This window comes from Vulpes vulpes, chromosome 16 (assembly GCF_048418805.1).
Source record: "Vulpes vulpes isolate BD-2025 chromosome 16, VulVul3, whole genome shotgun sequence".
In the NCBI taxonomy this organism is placed as follows: Eukaryota; Metazoa; Chordata; class Mammalia; order Carnivora; family Canidae; genus Vulpes; species Vulpes vulpes.
Window position 1 is genome coordinate 28,846,047 of NC_132795.1, and position 16,892 is coordinate 28,862,938.

Genomic DNA, 16,892 nt, shown 5'->3' on the forward strand with positions numbered 1-16,892 from the left:
ACCTGTTGGAGCATTTATATGCCTCACCGAACGTAACTTGTGCTTGTCTCTGAAATATTAAGAGCAAGCCATTATACTGAAGGGCGGGCATGTTCTGGAAGGTAGACTGACCTGGCTTCAGACCGGATGAAAGCATCCTCTCTGCTTCAGAGTCTAGAAGATAATTGAGAATCATTAGCAGATCAAGCCCTGGCTGGCGATTCCAAGATGATTCAATCTTCACAAACAGCAGCAGATAATTTGACTGAAAAAAAAAAACGGAATTTCACCAAATACAATTTGACCAAATATAAAGTGTACTTAAGTGTTTCGTTTCAAGGTAATAATTTGGTCAGTAGGAAAATTGGTAAAAATAATATTTATGTGAAAATGATTAAGCTGCAATGACTGCTTCTTTTAGCATCGGTGGTCTTGATATGTGCGCCACGAGGTGACCTTGTAGCTCTCTGTACAACGTAAGCATTGTTATCTGACTGCTATAATTGGTTCCTTTTTTTTTTCTTTTAAAGCTAAATTTCTTATGTTCTTTGCTTCTAAAAAGCAAAGTATATTTGCTACTGAAAAGTTTGGGGAAAAGGATTGTTCAGGAACAACAGAATGGTGGAAATGGCCAACAAAAGTAGATGAGGTTAAAACAATGAAATATCTACTAATAGGGGAATTCAGTGAGACAGAATTTTCACACATTTTCTTCAATGCTTTAGCTTATTATTGAAGTTCTTTTGTTAATTTTCTCTTGGTGTGAAAGTAATGTTACTCAACAGGTACAAAATCAGAAAATATGGACATGCGGGGTCCCTGGGTGGCGCAGCGGTTTGGCGCCTGCCTTTGGCCCAGGGCTCGATCCTGGAGACCCGGGATCGAATCCCACATTGGGCTCCCGGTGCATGGAGCCTGCTTCTCCCTCTGCCTGTGTCTCTGCCTCTCTCTCTCTCTGTGTGATTATCATAAATAAATAAAATTTTAAAAAATCATTAAAAAAATTTAAAAAAAAAGAAAATATGGACATGCAAAAGGACACATTACGGACACTCATAAATTCACCCGTTCAATTGAAACATTGAAACCTTGAGTTATTTCCTTCCAGGACACACACACACACACACACACACACACACGTAGGTAGTGATGAGAACGATCTGCAAATTGGTCCACAGGAGACAGGTTGCAGGATTTCGCACAATTACTATACTTGACCTGTGCCAAAGTGAAAAAGAAATGTGATTGTTATAAGAATCACATTATTATCCGTAAAAATGTATTTGTTAGGAAGCGGTGAAAAGTTTCCTGTGCTTAGGTCTACGAGGAATTCTATCGCAGGGTCTTTTCAAGGTGGGGAATCAAGCGATATAAGGGTGAACATCCTCAGTGACACCCTGACTCTAAATAAAACAATGTCCTGTAGAAGCAGGACCAGGATCTGGAAGGGTAGGGAGGGCAAATCAGTAGCTTTCTTTAATAGTCACTTGAGATACTAGATACATACTTTAAAGAATTTTTTTCTGTATTAGAAAGGAAGTCCAATTGTGGGGATGAGTAAAGAGTGTTTCAGGAAATATTAGCGTATCTGCCTTGCCAGGAAGGTTTAAAAATAAATTAAATATAAGACAAAACAAGCAGAGGTGATGCACAGGTCAAGACGGCACAACTATCGGCCAATGCAGATGAGTTTTGAGAAGAAATGGAGCAGCGCAATGTTTTCTTAACACGCGTGACACACTCCATATTGCTGAATGCCACCTGCACTGCCTTTTTATTGCCTTCTTATTTTAGTCTGTTAAAAAGTGGAGGAAAGGCCCAGCCTGTCTTGAGCAAAATCAGAAAGTAGCATAAGCTGTGTCTCCTATTTACTTCCTCCTTGTAACTCTCTCCTCCCCCGGCTTAAAAGAGCCTTGCAACTAGACTGAAAGAAGGGAATAGGAGCATTGAGCGCTGTCTTCCTGAGGTCCAGCGTTGCTAGAGGGAGTCAGGACACAGTTCTGAAGACTGACGGCCCTGGGAGATGTGGAGCCCAGGAGCTGAGCTAACCCCTGCCGGTCGCCGGCCCCAGTGGAGTGGAGGTGGCCTTGCGTGAGCTCCAACTGGGAGAGAGAAAGAAGGTCCTACGTGCTTCCTTTATTCACAGGACCTTTCTCTGATGAGCAAAGGGCAGAGAGGGGGCCTGTTGGCCCTGTAGACTCTCAGGCTTCTCATGCCCTGTCACCCCAAGAGATCCAGTCCTTGCTTGGTATTTACTTACCCTGTACTACAAGGGAGATTTTAAACCAGAATTGCCCTTAATGAGGCTGCTAGTTGTCTATCCTGGCATTTATGGATTTGGGGAGGGAGGGTGTATCGACTAAGGAACCAAGCCTCCTAGGGACAACCCTAGGACTTGGAGCCCAGGTCTCCCAGTGCAGCTGGTTCCCTCTGTCCTCACCCCCTTGTCTATTCTCTCTCTCTGCCCCAAGATGCCGAGCATACAGGATTCATCGTCCCTGTGACTTCTGCCTGTGCCCATGCCCCTCACCTCCTGGCCCCTCCCTGCATGTCCAGCCCGGGCATGGTATCATAGCCTTCCTGTCCAGGCTGGTCGGCACTCAGCCCCCAGACGCTCGATCCTGGTTCTTCTGAAAGTGGTTGGGCACAGCTGCAATGGAGGGGGAAAAAAAAAGTGAACCAAAGAGCTTCAGTCATGGGCCTTGCAAATGAGGAGGGAACAGGAAATCCTATGACCTGCTGATGGCAGATCATGATGTCCACTTCCTTCATAATTCAGATTCAGATAAGGAGGTAGAGATCTCAAGTGACTGTTCCAGATTACACATTTGCTCATTGCCAAAGTCAAGATTAGAATTCAGTTTATGCAAATACCACCCAGTTGATGTGGCTGTCTCCCCCTGTCAGGTCGAAACAGGAAGAAAACCATGATCTTTCCAGAAATGCTCACGCTGATTAGGAGTTTGGGGCAAATACTGAGAAATCTTTACACCGAAACTATTTATAGATACTATGAAAGTAACGAAAGTCCAGATTGATTTTTTTTAAGCTTGCCTTATTCCTATAAAATATTAATGGGGGTTATATCCATATAGGGCAAAACATTTTATGAATATCATTCACTAGTGTGAAATATTGATTGCATCTTTATAGTAGCAGTCAAACTTCACCCTAGTTCCACTTGCCTTCCTTCCGGAAATTAGGCATTGTTTTGATAAACATGGTCAACCGAAAATATTCCTTCTATATCTGTCAAGTTGATAAAGGTTCTTTTTTTTTTTTGTGGGGGGGGGGATCGCTTTTCTGTTTTAAAATTGAATCGCAGCACATATGCACAGACATCAATTTCTAGGAGTGGAGCTGTTTTAAAATAGTCCCTGAGGTCCATACAGCACTTCCTCCGTTGTCCTCCCTGACTAAAAAAGTCACCTGCTACTAATCAAATGACTTCAGTAACCAGTCCCATCACACAAGTGTCTCACACCGAAGCGTCCGCTCCTGGAGGGCCACCACGATGCTGGTCTCCGAGCTTGCCATGGAGACGAGGTAGGAGCAGGGAGCTGTCGCATGAGGTGAAGCTGCAGTAGGCTGAGTGGCAAGAAGAGAGCAAAGAGCTACAAGAACTCAAACGAAGGAGGGAACACAAATATTTGTTGGGAAAAAAAATGTGCTACAATGAGTGAGAGATTCGGAAAAAACCACTCTGGAGGTAGATGCATGATATGAGCCTTGAGGGATGGGTAGGACTGGGAAAAAACAAACAACATTCTTGGGCATTGCTCTAGAGCACAAACATTCAGAAAATACAAATATTTAAGATACTGATTTTTAAAGGATTATGCAAGATACTTGAATTTAGCTTCTTCTAAAAACACTATTTTTTTTTCCATTGCGGTAAACTTCTCTAAGTTCCCAGGTCCCAGCCATTTTTGGCAGCCTTCTAATGTGAAACCAGCCTGGGGACCCCTGCCTCTGTGTCCTAGACACTACGTCCCCACTCCCCCACTCCCACCTCCAAAGCTCACACGGAGTCGTCTTCTGCGTGTGTGCTGAAGACGGTGTTACCTACAACTTAATCCACTGATTCAACAAATATTTATTGAACATCTGCTCTGTTCTAGACATTGCCAGGCGCCAGGAATAGAAGGGCAAATACAAATCATCAGGGAAATGCAAATTAAAACCACGATGAGCTATCACCTGGCACCTGTTAGGATGGCCGGTATCAAGAAAACAGAAAATAACAACCGTTGGTAAAGATGTAGAGAAAAGAGAACCTATGTTCACTGTTGGTAGGAAGGTAAAATGATGCAGCTGCTGTGGCAAACAGCATGGGGGTTCCTCAAAAAAATTACAAATTGAATTACCATCTGATCCAGCAAACCCACTTTTGGGTATTTGTCCAAAATAGTTGAAAGGAGAGCCTCAAAGAGCTATCTGGCCTCCCGTGGTCATCGCGGCATTACTCACAACCACCAGAGATGTGGAAACAATCTAAATGTCCAGGACAGATGAGCGAAGAAAATGTGGCATAAACATAGGACGGAGTATTATTTAGTCTTTAAAAACAAGGAAATTCTGCTCAATGTGACAACACGGATAAACTTGGAGGACATTATGCTAAGTGAGATAAGCCATAGATGAGATGGCCCCATGCCGCATGATTCCACTTAGATGAGGTGTCCAAGGTGGTCAGTGAGTAGGGACAGAGAACAGGGCGGTGATTGCCAGAGCCCCAGGTGGGGGGGTGCTGCTGGTCCATGGATATGGGGTTTCAGTTACGTTAGTGACCTGCCACACAACATGCCTGTAGCTCACAATACTGAATCGGAAATTCAAACACTTACCCGAAGGGTAGATCTCATGTAGTCATCGTCGTTGTTATTGTTATAAGTGTTCTTACCGTAATGAAAAAAAAAATTAAAGTGTTGTTGTTGTTGTGAAAGGGCACATACACGTTTACAAAATCAGGGACACATAAGAGGGTCAAAGGACATGAAAACAAAAGGGAGGCTGGGGCCATGGGGCAGAGGAAGAAGACCAGCAGGCCAAAACTGTCCTTAGGGGTATTTCTGGAAGCAAATTAAGCCACCCTGACTATTCTCTCGGGCTGTTATTTTCTAATACTCCAAATTAGAATATGGTGTGCCTGCTCATGTTCCAGTTCGCCACTTTGAGAGGCAAAAAAAAAAAAAAATTTTTTTTTAAAAATTCATTTTTTTCCCTGGGGCTGGAACAATATCACAGACTCCTTGCCAAGGACTCTGCTCTCCCAATTACTGGCGGGTCCCCTTCTGGGATTTGCCACCTTATATTCGGCAGTTCTGGAGGAAGCTCCGGGAAATTTCTTCAAAGGCAACATCAAAGGCCCAAGTGAAAACCAGAAGGTTCCCCATGGGCTTCCTGCTCTGTCGTGGCCTGAAGAGAGGACACTTGATAAGGGATCGGTGGTCAGAGAAATGATCCCAGTCTTTAAGTGAGACTAGCTGCAGTTTATGGGGCGTGTCCTGTCTCTTGGACTCAGGACGGAGCAGCGCCCTATGCCCCGGACGGGTCCTGCGGCCTGCGGATGACGGCGGCCCACACTCCTGCACAGAAACATCCTTCCCTCCAGGCCGACCCTACGACAGGAAGGGTGGTGGCCCAGTGACCAAGCCACGTCCTTCCCTGTAGACCATGTCCCTGGCCTGCCTGCTGGGGAAGATCCTGCCAACGCATCGACGGCTTGGTCAGGTCTGGCCTGGCTCCTGCCTCCTGCCTCCTCCTGCGATGCATCTTTCCGCTCTCCTCCTCTAGCGACAAGGAGCAGCGACTGGGTGACCAATGGCGGCTTCGGGATTTGCACTCAGGCAGGAAGACCAAGAGTTGCGTAGAATGAACAGAGCCTTTGATTTGTTGGGTTGTTCATATGCCATAAAACTCGCCCACTTTCAAGCACACGACTTCATGATTTTGGGTAAATGTACAGTTGTACAAAACACGCAAACTTTCTTTCACTCCAAAAGGAACCTTGTGTCCGTGCGTCTTCAATCCCTGTTTCTCCCCCGACCCTGCCCCGTAAGCAACCCCTGGTCTGCTGTCCCTCTCTCACAGATTGGCTTTTTCCAGAAAGTTCACATAAATGGGATCATACAATGTGCAGCCTGTTTCGTGGCTTCCTTTGCTTTGCAGAACGTGGTCAGGGCTCCGCAGCGTTGTGCCTCGCGTCAGTCGGCCCTTACCCCTCCCGCCGCAGAAGACTTCACCGTGTGGGCGTTTGGGGTCTGCAGTCACCAGCTGGTGGACGTTTGGATTTTTTTTTCCCCCAGTTTGGGACTATTATGAATAAACCTGCTGTGAACATTGTCACACCTGTCTTTATACAGACATACCTTTTCGTTTCCCTTGGGGGGATCCCGAAGAGTCGGATTGCTAGGTCACACGGCAAGTCTTAGAAACTGCCAAACTATTATCAGGCCCGTTAATAGTTTTAGAACTATTAGTGTTCTAAAGCTCACGTTTTAGAAACTGCCAAACTATTATCCCAAGTGTCTGCACGATTTCACATTCCCACCTACAGCTCAGGAGGCGCCCAGTGTCCCTACATTGTCTGGCAGTCAGTCGTTCCTGTCGGTCTTCTTTCCCAAAGTCTTTGGTGGGTTTATTTGCTTTTAGGGCTCAGGTTTGTCTCACTGCGTAAGTCCCAGAAACTAGCACAGGTAAGACGAAGGTCTGGGTCACAGCGGGCTCAGGCTTTCGAGACCCTGGCACTTTAGGGGAGAGTGTGACGGCAGGAGGTGAGCGACAGCGCACCTGGGATGGTGACAGCGGACGGGAGAGCCAGTTGGCGCCTCGGCCCAGCCTCCACCGTCCAAGCAGGAAAGACAAGACGTTTCCTCTGTTAGAAAAGCTCCCCCCTTGTTTGTGCAAGAATCAACATTTATAAAAAAAAAAAAGAATCAACATTTATGAGCAACTGTGGTAGGAAAAAATGTCGTTCTCATACAGTGCCTGCAATGAGAGTTCAGGGTTCCGGGCCGGGTGCTGAGAACAGCACATCTTACTGGGGGACAGAAGAGTAGCAGATGAAAGACGGGGCTGGGGGATGGGGGGGTGGAGGGGGAGCTCCTGCCCAGTGGAGTCCCTGTGGGGGGGCACTAAGCCCTCCAGCCCTGTGAGGCCTGGCCCACCGCACCTGCTCCGGCGCGTCGGGAGACACCAGGGTCAGGACCCCCAGGAGCAGGTCCGCAAGTCGCAGGGCGCGGTCAGTGTTCCCCCTGCATGTCCCCACCCGGTGTGAACCCCAGGCCCGCATCCTCGGCTACTCATACGGCCTCGCGGAAGCTGTTAGGGTGTCGGTCTGTCACACACTCGGGGGGGTGTGTTAAGTCAAAGCTGGCAAATGAGCATCTTCTTTGAAACCTGGTGGCGATGCGGGGTGAGTTCAGCCTCGCCAGGGCTGGTGTTGGCAGAAGACCTGGCACCCCAGAGGCCCCGGGGCTTCGGGGCTGCGGGTTCTTTCCACGGCTCCCGCCCCAGGTTCCAGCGAGGCCCCGAGTCCCGTCTGCGGAGGAGAAGCGCTGCTCCAGGAGACCGGGGACATTCCCGGGTCACACAGGTGAGTCCCCCCAAGCTCCCTCCTGCCGGGGCCCGCCCGTGGCTCCTGGGGAGGGACGCACCTCAGCGGCAGCTGCAGGTGCCGAGGGCTCCCAGGGGTCCCGGGCCTGCCCCTGTCCCCGTGGCTGCAGGTCCCTGAGGGCCCCCAGGGGTCCCGGACCTGCCCGTGTCCCCGTGGCGGTGGCACCAGGGGCTTAGCCGCCAGGCATGCCCCCTGCACGCTTGGCTCACCTGCCCACCCAGTTGGCAGCCAGGTAAGCCGCTAAGCCAGGTAAGTCTTCGTTTGTCTCGAAGACTCTGCAGAGCCACAGAGGGGCCTGCAACATCTGGCCCTCATGGGGCTCCACAGGCTGAGCCTGGCGGACTTGGGGGGTGCGGGGCCCTGTTCCGGAGGTGACTGTCGTCGCTGGCATCTGCAGGAGGGCTGGCATTACGCCACTCTGGGCTGAGCTGCCTCCCCACCCCCAGGTTTGTATATTGAAGCCCTAACCTCCACTACCTCAGAGCTTGATTCTATTTGGAGAGAGGGTCTTTAAAGAGATCATTAAATTAAAATGAGTAATTAGAGTGGGTCCTCATGCGATGACTGGCGTCTTCATAAGGAGGTCAGGGCGCAGATGCCTGGAGAGAAGATGACAGGAAACATAGGGACAAGGGTCGATCCACAAGCTACAGAAAGAGGCCTCAGGAGAAACCCACCCTGGTGGCACCTTGATCTCGGACTTCAAGCCTCGGGAATTGTCAGAAAATAAATGTCTTTTGTCTAAGCCACCCGGTCCGTGGTACTGGAGTGTCAGCCCCAGCGAACGGAGGCCCTAGCCCCGCGGCGCCTGTCCCGGTGTTCATACCTGGAGTAGAGGCCATTGAGAGCTACCCTTGCCGAGCATCTGTCTTGGGACAACTCTTTCATTTATATTTTATTTTATTTTATTTTATTTTTGACAACTCTTTCATTTAAACTGTCGATAGATGATTCATAACACTGGTTTTCCAGAGGGTGCGGCGTCAGCTCACGGAAGAGATGATTGGGCACTGCGAGCAGAGAGAGGAAGTGGCTTCCATGTACCCAAGAATAAGGAAGGGTTTGAGGGGGAAAATGTTTCACCTACAGGAAGGTAAATTCTGAACTATCAGTTAAAATCTAAGGAGAACACAGGGCGTCATTGTCACCTGTTACCTAAATACATGTATTAGACAACAACAACAAAAAAAGCCATAAACTGGGAGTTTTTAGACACAAAAGCTTTTGTAAAAAGCATAAAGGTAAATTGTTAGGGTATCCTTAGACAAAAACCACAGTGAGAGATGAATATGTATGTGAAATTCTGATTTGAATAGCTTAAGAAAGACATCAGTGAAAGAGAAAAGGCAAAAAAAAAAAAAAGAGAAAGAGAAAGACAATGGAAATGCAAAGGGGAAAAAGGGACTAAGAAATGAGGAGAGATTAAAAAAAAGAGAGAGAGAGAGAGAGAGAGAAATGAGGAGAGATGAGGCCAGGGAAAGGAGTAGAATCACAGTCTGGGTGGCTGGGGGCTGGTTCTCCAAACCTAATGAAGTCCACTGGGGTTTGAAAAGTGTTGTTTTTGGATAAATAAAAGGCCATCACTCTCTGTCTAATGAGACGATATTGTCCTCTCTCTCCTGATTGTTGGTACAAAATAGAGCACAGAGATCTAGGGCAGATCTGCATCCACATACGTGTAGATGGCTAATATTGGTGGCAACTGCGGGTGTTTGAGACCTTCCTAATCGGCCCAGGCTGAATTTGGGGTGAGCAGTCCCACTCACCCATCGCTGGCCCAAGAGCCCCTGCTTGAGCTGGACCTGCCCTGTCCTTAGGAGGCACGGGCCCTTCTGGAAGCCTGCGGGGGTAGGGAACACAGGACAGGAAAGTTTCAAGTCTTCACACATCTTCCAGGAGACTTCATTTCTTATTTCCTTCCCAGCCCTAAAATTTTCCCATCTTCTTAGAAGTGATGGCAGTTTCTAAGAATACAGAAGTGGCAACAATACTTTTTTTTTTTTACCTGTTTCTAGATATTAAAGAAGAAAATGCTTTAACCAACTTGGAGACCTTTGGAGCCACGATCTCCTCCAAGAAGTTTGCACATCAAGCTGCGAGCACATCAGAGCTGGCAAGTGGCTCCGAGACGTGGTCCCCGGGCTCGGTGTTGCCGCTGCCTGCTGCCACCCGGCTGTTGTCAGTGTTGTTCCTGTTCAGAGTGACGGGGCAGGGCGTGTGTTTGGGTTTGTTTGGGGGGTGGGGGGCTGAGGGGTCTATTTGTAGTGAGTCCGCCTTTGCTTCTGACAATGATGCAGACCATGTCAGCGGCAGGCCAGCGGACCACGCGCTAAAACACCCACCTCCTCCCCTCCGACCTCCTCTTCCCAGCAGAACTGGGCATGAGGCGACTGTTTGGGGTGGCGGGGCTACTTCTGGGCCACTCCTGACGTGTTCACCACAAAGTATGGGAATGGTTAGTATGGGAATAAAACCCAGGCATGGGTTTCTCCAAAGAGAAACCTCTTTGGTCCAGAGTCTATGGCTTGAGATTTAGGCGCTAGAACAAGACTACTGGCTAGGGGTTGAAGCTAGCCCCTGGCCTTTCAGATTCATTTAATGTAGAACTTAAACATGTCCACAGGGCACCTGGGTGGCTCTGACTCAGCATCCAACTCTTGCTTAGGGTCATGATCTCAGGGTTGTAAGATGGGGCTCCATCCAGAGTGTGGAGCCTACTTAAGAGTCTTTCTCTCCCTCTCCCTGTGCCCCTCCTCGGGACCCTACATCCCTTTCAAAAAAAAAAAGCAAAAAACAAAACCAACCAACCAACCAAACTGTTAAGAAACATACCCACACCCACACGCATCCACTCAGTCCAAACATGGCACCAGTGTTTGGCTATTAGACAATTCATTCTATAAACAGCCTGGGGGGTGGTGTGTGTGTGTGTGAAGATTACAAAAAGTCAAACTCTGACTTATTCGGTTCTCAAAGGTAAGAGCCAGGTAAACACAAATCTTAGCATTTGGGGAATCTTAGAGGTATGTCAAGTCCAGATTTCAATACAACACGTGGACTCCCTTGATAACATTACCAATTAGTGGTTAGGCACCCTCTGAATACCCCAGGGCGGGAGGTAGATTTATGTACCCTAAAATTGATGAAGCGTCAAGTCAGGACCTCTCAATTGCAAGGGCCTCTTCCAAGCCCTGTACTTAACTCTGTATTCAACATTTATATTTTTGTCTTAAAGAGGCCCCCCAAAAGTATAAGCTTCAAGCTCCACAAAACCTAAGGTGGGGACAATAATACTGCAAAAGAGTTCAATCCAAAGTACTTCTACGGCAAAACAAAATCTACTTCCCTACAAATATGCCCAAAATATCAGAAATATGTTTTTAGTATCATGGTGCTATTTCTGAGACTGAGTGTACTCACTGAGTGAGTTAGAGCACTTAAGAGGTCATCTGGAAGTCCTGCATTTAGATTTAACACCAATTGCTCTTTTTTTCCCCAGTACCTTTCTAGAAGTTCTCATTTTTGTTAAATATCTCCTACTTTCCTCTTGGATCTCAACTCACAGTTCCCCAAGATTCTCCTCCCTAACATCTCTGATGAGGCCAATGTTCGTGTCTATAGCGTCATCACACCACACGTCTGCATGGCACATAGCACACTGTAATTTCACACGGATTCTCACGGTCGTTTGACTACCTCCCACTTCCACCATCAAGCTAAGAGATGCATGAGGCTGAGACATTACCTTCCTTTTCTCACTGCTGTAAGCCCAAGTTCAGCATGGAGCCTAGCATGATACAGATCTGTAGACTGAACCAAAAATGCACAATGAGGGCTAAAGGGAGTTGGTATATAGGTTAAACACAAATTCAGTAAGAACTAAAAGGTCATAAAGAATTGCATTTTAGCTCATTATAACATACCTTGTCTGACAATTACTTGCTGTCCAACAGTGAAACAGGCGATCTTAAAAAGTGGAATGTGGGTGTTTACTACCAAGGATGTTGACAGGGGAAATTCCACAAAAGTCTAGAGTTGGACTCAGGTCAGCTAGATGATTTAATATCTGTTCCGACTAGAAACCGTGTAGGACTAGAGTCACTGACATACAGCTTTTATTGATGGCATTTATGATGATGTGCATATGTGTGGGTATGGTTCTGTGTTTAACAATAAAGACATTAAACAGAACTAAATAGTTAGAAATTCATGTTCAATATAGGTAGAAACCACCATGGTATGTATGCAAATAAAAACACAAGCACTATAATAACTGAATTCAAAAATGAATAAAGATTCTTCCCAAGATAGAGTAACAGGGGCTGAGTTTAATCTCCCACCTGAAGCAACTAGAAAAGAGAACATATGAAACAATGGTTTTCCAAAAAATGAAAAACAGAAAAGTACAGACTGTGATCCCTGAAAGGAGAGGAATAAAGGAGGTGACTCCTACGAAATAAGCTGAGCCAGCTTATTTCTAGAGGCCATTTCCAGGCTGTGGCATAGGGCGGGGCAATCCAGACAGAGCCTGAGGTCTCACTGAGTGGGAAAGAGAGAGATCAGAGGTCAGAGAGGCCCTGGAGCCAGAGGTGGGGAAAGAACCCTGGGAATGAGTAAGCGGAAAAGTTGTTGGACTGGGAATAATTCATAATCTAGAGTGAAATGCAAAGGCCATCAGATGAGGCAGGGGCTGGCAAACTACAGCCCACAAGCCAAATCCAACCCACAGGTTGTTTTTGAAAACTTACAAGCTAAGAATTATATTTACATTTTTAGAAAGAGTGTAAAATACACACAAAGAAAAATAGGCAACAGGGATTACATATGGCCTAGAAACTCTAAAATATAACACATAGCCCCTTACCAAACTTAAAAGCAATCCTCAACAACAACAGCAGCAGCAACAACAACAACAACAAAAAGCAATCCTCAAAAGGATTTTACCAATTCATAGTAAGTTAGCTAACAGTGAATTAAATCTAACACTATTTAATGAAATACAACAAAATCCAGTGCCCCACATAAAATTCACATTGAGCATTCAATAAAAGATTGCTGGATTTGCTGGGCTCCCCGCTCAACAGGGAGTCTGCTTTGTCCTCTCCCTCTGACCCTCCGCCTACTTGTGCTCTGTCTCTCTCTCAAATAAATAAATGAAGTCCTTTAAAAAAAAAATGGCAGATTTGCAAAGAAACAAGAAAACACGAGCCCGTATTATTTACCTATTGCTGGCTAACACACTGCCTCCAAAGCTTGGTGGCTTCAAACAATAATCACTTATTACTTCTTAGGATATTTGTGAATCCGGAATTCTTACAGAGCACAGTGGGGAATGCTTGTTTCTGCCTCACCGTTTTGGGGGCCTAAGTTGGAAGATTTGAAATCCAGGAGCTGGAACTTTCTGAAGGCTCCTTCATCTACCTGTTTGGCAGCTGATGCTCACTGGAGCCGCCTTTAGTAAGGTAAGAGTTAACAAAACAGGCCTATTTGCCTATTCCTCGCATATCTCCAGGAGCATCTGGAACCATGAATGACCCTTGACCAACCACTGGGAATAGGGCCCTTAGATGTCAGATGATGATTCCGTTTGCATGCACCTGGGACAGCGGGCTGGGCTGTACTAGCTTGTCAAGTTGCTTTGCATGAATATCAAAGTTAAGGATGTGCATTTAGTTTCACTCTTGAGGTCCTGAGTCTCAGTTGCCACGGCTGGTTGCATACCAAGATGTGCTTATCTTTTTAACTGATGACCAGCACACCAAAAAAGCCTTGGACCCTAAGATTCCAGTAGGATTCCCTGTGTAGACACATTCTGCACGTGTTCTTACCGGTTGCTGTCAGAGAGAAAGCACGTCAGGTGTGGCCTCTGCTCACAGGCTCTGAAGCCCTCTGCTGAATATGCCCAGGCTCTGCCCAGTGGAAATTCCTTCCCTGCTGCTCTACTCGGTTGTCTCTCACTGTAGTAAACTCTGGTGGGAATATCAGCTTCTCTTGAGTCTTTTGAGTCCTTTTGGCCAAACATCAAACGTGGGGTGGTCTTGGGATGCTCAAAAACACCATGGAAATACAAATCAAAGGAAAGCTAAGTGTGTAAGTTATCTGTTGCTGTGTAACAAATTAGCCCAAAGGTACCTGATTCAAACAACACACATTTATTTATCTCATAGTTTCTGGGCATCAGGGATCTGGGGGTGGCTTAGCTGAGTGCTCCTGTTTGTGGTCTCTCCCAGTCTAGGTGTCATTCTTGGTTGAGTCTGGAGAATCTGCAGATTCTCTGCACCCACTTACCTGGTGTTTGGCAGAAGCCTTCAGCTCCTTATTGCTTGAGTTCTCCGTAGGGCTGTTCATCACGTGACTTCCCTCAGAGGAAGTGTTCAGAGAGAGAGAGTCAGAGAGAGGGTTGTGACTGAAGGCTCAGAAGGGAAATGGCTTTACTTTTACCACGTGTTATTAGCCCCGCAGACCCAGGTTGGTACAACGTGAGAGAGGACTATGTGAGAGTGTGCGCGCCAGGGGATCGTTGGGGACATCTTAGGGGCTGCTGGTTATCATCAACCATGGGAGATTCCACAAGATGGAATATCAGCAGGGATACAGAGGGAATTTCATCACAGTAAAGGGGTCAAATCTTCAAGAAAATGAAAAACCCTACACCGAGCTTCATGCCTAATTCTAAGACCCAAATAGAGGCTTCCTGCGTTGGTGGCTGTTGGTATAAGCATTTTCTGTAGGGGAAATCTGGCACGTTTCTAACCCCATCCGTGTTCCATCATCATCTTCATTGTAGTTGTCCTCACTGACATCAAGGGAATCCAAAATCCAATATTTCTTTTCCTTTAGTAAAATAATTATGGAGATTCTGTAAAACACAAAAGCTCACTTGTAAATAGTTCTGCTTTGAACAACAAAAAAAAAGCTCAGTAGGAAAAAGTCACTAGGTGTTAAGAAGGGTGTGGGGATTTCAAGAAGTCGCAGTTCAGCAGAGCAAGCAGGAAGTCATAACCACAAACAAGAAACAGGGCCAAGACATCAGAGGCGGTGGATATTTTTAATGACTGATAGGCCTGCCTGATCTTACATGGATGCCTGGGACATGCAGACGCGGCCCTGGAGACTCATTACCCAGGCGTGAGCATGTGAGGGGGACACCGTCTTGTTCGTCACCCACATCTTGGTGCCTAGCACATGAGTAGAGTAACGTAAAATGTTTCCCTCTTCATGGAAAAAAGAAAGTCTGCAGTGGGAGGGCCTACCGAGATGGACCAGCAGTCTTAAAGACATCATTTGAATAAATTCTCCAGAATATAGACTTTTATGTTTTAAGACTAGCGTACAGGGGCACCAGGGGGGCTCAGTGGTGGAGTGTCTGCCTTCAGCTCAGGGCATGACCCCGGGGTCCCAGGATCGAGTCCCACGTCGGGCTCCCTGCATGGAGCCTGCTTCTCCCTCTGCCTGGGTCTCTCTCTCTCTGGGTCTCTCATGAATAAATAAATAAATAAAATCTTAAAAAAAAAAAAAAAGAAAAGACTAGTGCATCTGGTCTCTTCCTAAATTCTAATAGCTTGCCATACGGAGAAAAGAAGAATCTGGAAGTAAATTATATACAAGGATCAAAATAGGCAAACTTCAGATTTCTCCTGTCATTCAAGACTCCCCCTAACCCTCTAACCTGGCTTCTTCTTACTTTTCCAGATTTTTCTCTCGGTTTTACCTTCTGGAAATCTGCCATTCCAGTCAAATTGACCAAATACTATATTTTCCTGAGTTAATTTGTACATTTATCTCGACTTCTGAATATCTCTGAAACCAGGTGTTTTACAATCAGAGCATCTGGCTTATGGCCCCTCTTCTAAACATACCCTGTATTTTCTTCTCTCGGAGATGCAGTGAAAAGTATTTTTTCCACCTCTTTCACATCAGTTAAAATCTAGCCAGTCTTGGGGATCCCTGGGTGGCTCAGCAGTTTGGCACCTGCCTTTGGCCCAGGGCGTGACCCCAGGGTCCCGGGATCGAGTCCCGCATCGGGCTCCCTGCAGGGAGCCCGCTTCTCCCTCTGCCTGTGTCTCTGCCTCTCTCTGTGTATCTCTCATGAATAAAAAAATAAAATCTTAAAAAAAAAATCTAACCAATCTTTTCAGATGCAACTTAAATCCAAAATCTCCTAAAAACCCTTTCTGACCAGCCCTTCCAGAAGTTAACTTACTTTCTTCTGACCCGCAGGGTACCAGAATCTAAATTTACATATTCTGTACTATTTAATATGTATGTCTCCTTGTCTTCCCTGTCTTATTTATCCTTCCAAATTATAAGCATCCAGGGAGCAACAACACTGTGTCTTTATGACCTTGCATTTGGCACGGCAGGCAGCGCGGATTCTCCTTGTTCCCACGAGCAGGACACATTAGTGCAGTGAATGAAGGAATAGGTTAACAACTATACACAATTATTTTTATTATTTTTTTAAAGATTTTATTCATTCATTCATGAGAGACACAGAGAGAGAGGCAGAGACACAGGCAGAGGGAGAAGCAGGCTCCATGCAGGGAGCCCGACCTGGGACATGATCCCAGGAACAGGGGTCACGTCCTGGGCCGAAGGCAGACCCTCAACCACTGAGCTCCCCAGGGGCTCACAAATATATTCACAATATATATTCACAAATATATTCAAAAGAATATAATCTATTACAAGTAATGGGAACAATAACAAAAGGAGAAGATGCCCACGGTTAAGCAGGGAATAATAGCAAGCTGCAGAGCGAATGATATTTTTGCCAAACCAACGGCCAATTCCTCCCTAGCACGTAGGACATGAATGTTTGTTCATTATGCACAGAGAGGTGTTGGGAAGAGCACAGTGCTAACAGCACAGTCATCTCGGGATTAAAATGATAGAAGTTCACAAGAGATTTTCGCTTTCGGGGTGTTTCCTCCACACGCACACACACCGGACAAACGTCAACAAGGCGGGAGACTCCGATGCGCAGTGAAAACTAAGGGGATCGACGGGGAAAGGCTGGCCGGCGGCTGGGGCGTCGCTTTACGGTGAAGGGGACCAGAAAGCCCACAATCCAATACACAGAAAGCCGTGGCTTATGAGATATGACAACCAAGAAATAGGATTGATTCCGAAAACTATAGAAGAAAAAGCACTCGCCTTCTGACTTGGTGGGAGCAGCAGGCCGGGGCCTAATCCACTGGTTGCTTTAGGGCCATGATCGCACAGAAGAAAGTAGAAGGTCCGGGCAGTGGGTGGGGGTAGGAAGTCTTTGCTCCTCTAACAACCCAAACCCCTC

At 46.6% G+C, this 16,892-nt stretch overlaps 1 long non-coding RNA gene across 1 annotated transcript; it reads right to left on the reverse strand.

The window, feature by feature from the left end:
* Positions 1-9,383: 9,383 nt before the first annotated feature.
* On the reverse strand, positions 9,384-11,395 carry LOC140595911 (uncharacterized). The gene is made up of 3 exons (XR_011997857.1): positions 11,343-11,395; positions 9,603-9,788; positions 9,384-9,437 (listed from the first exon to the last, which is right to left on the reverse strand). It is a non-coding gene; the product is annotated as an uncharacterized lncRNA (long non-coding RNA).
* Between the last annotated feature and the right edge of the window lie 5,497 nt (positions 11,396-16,892).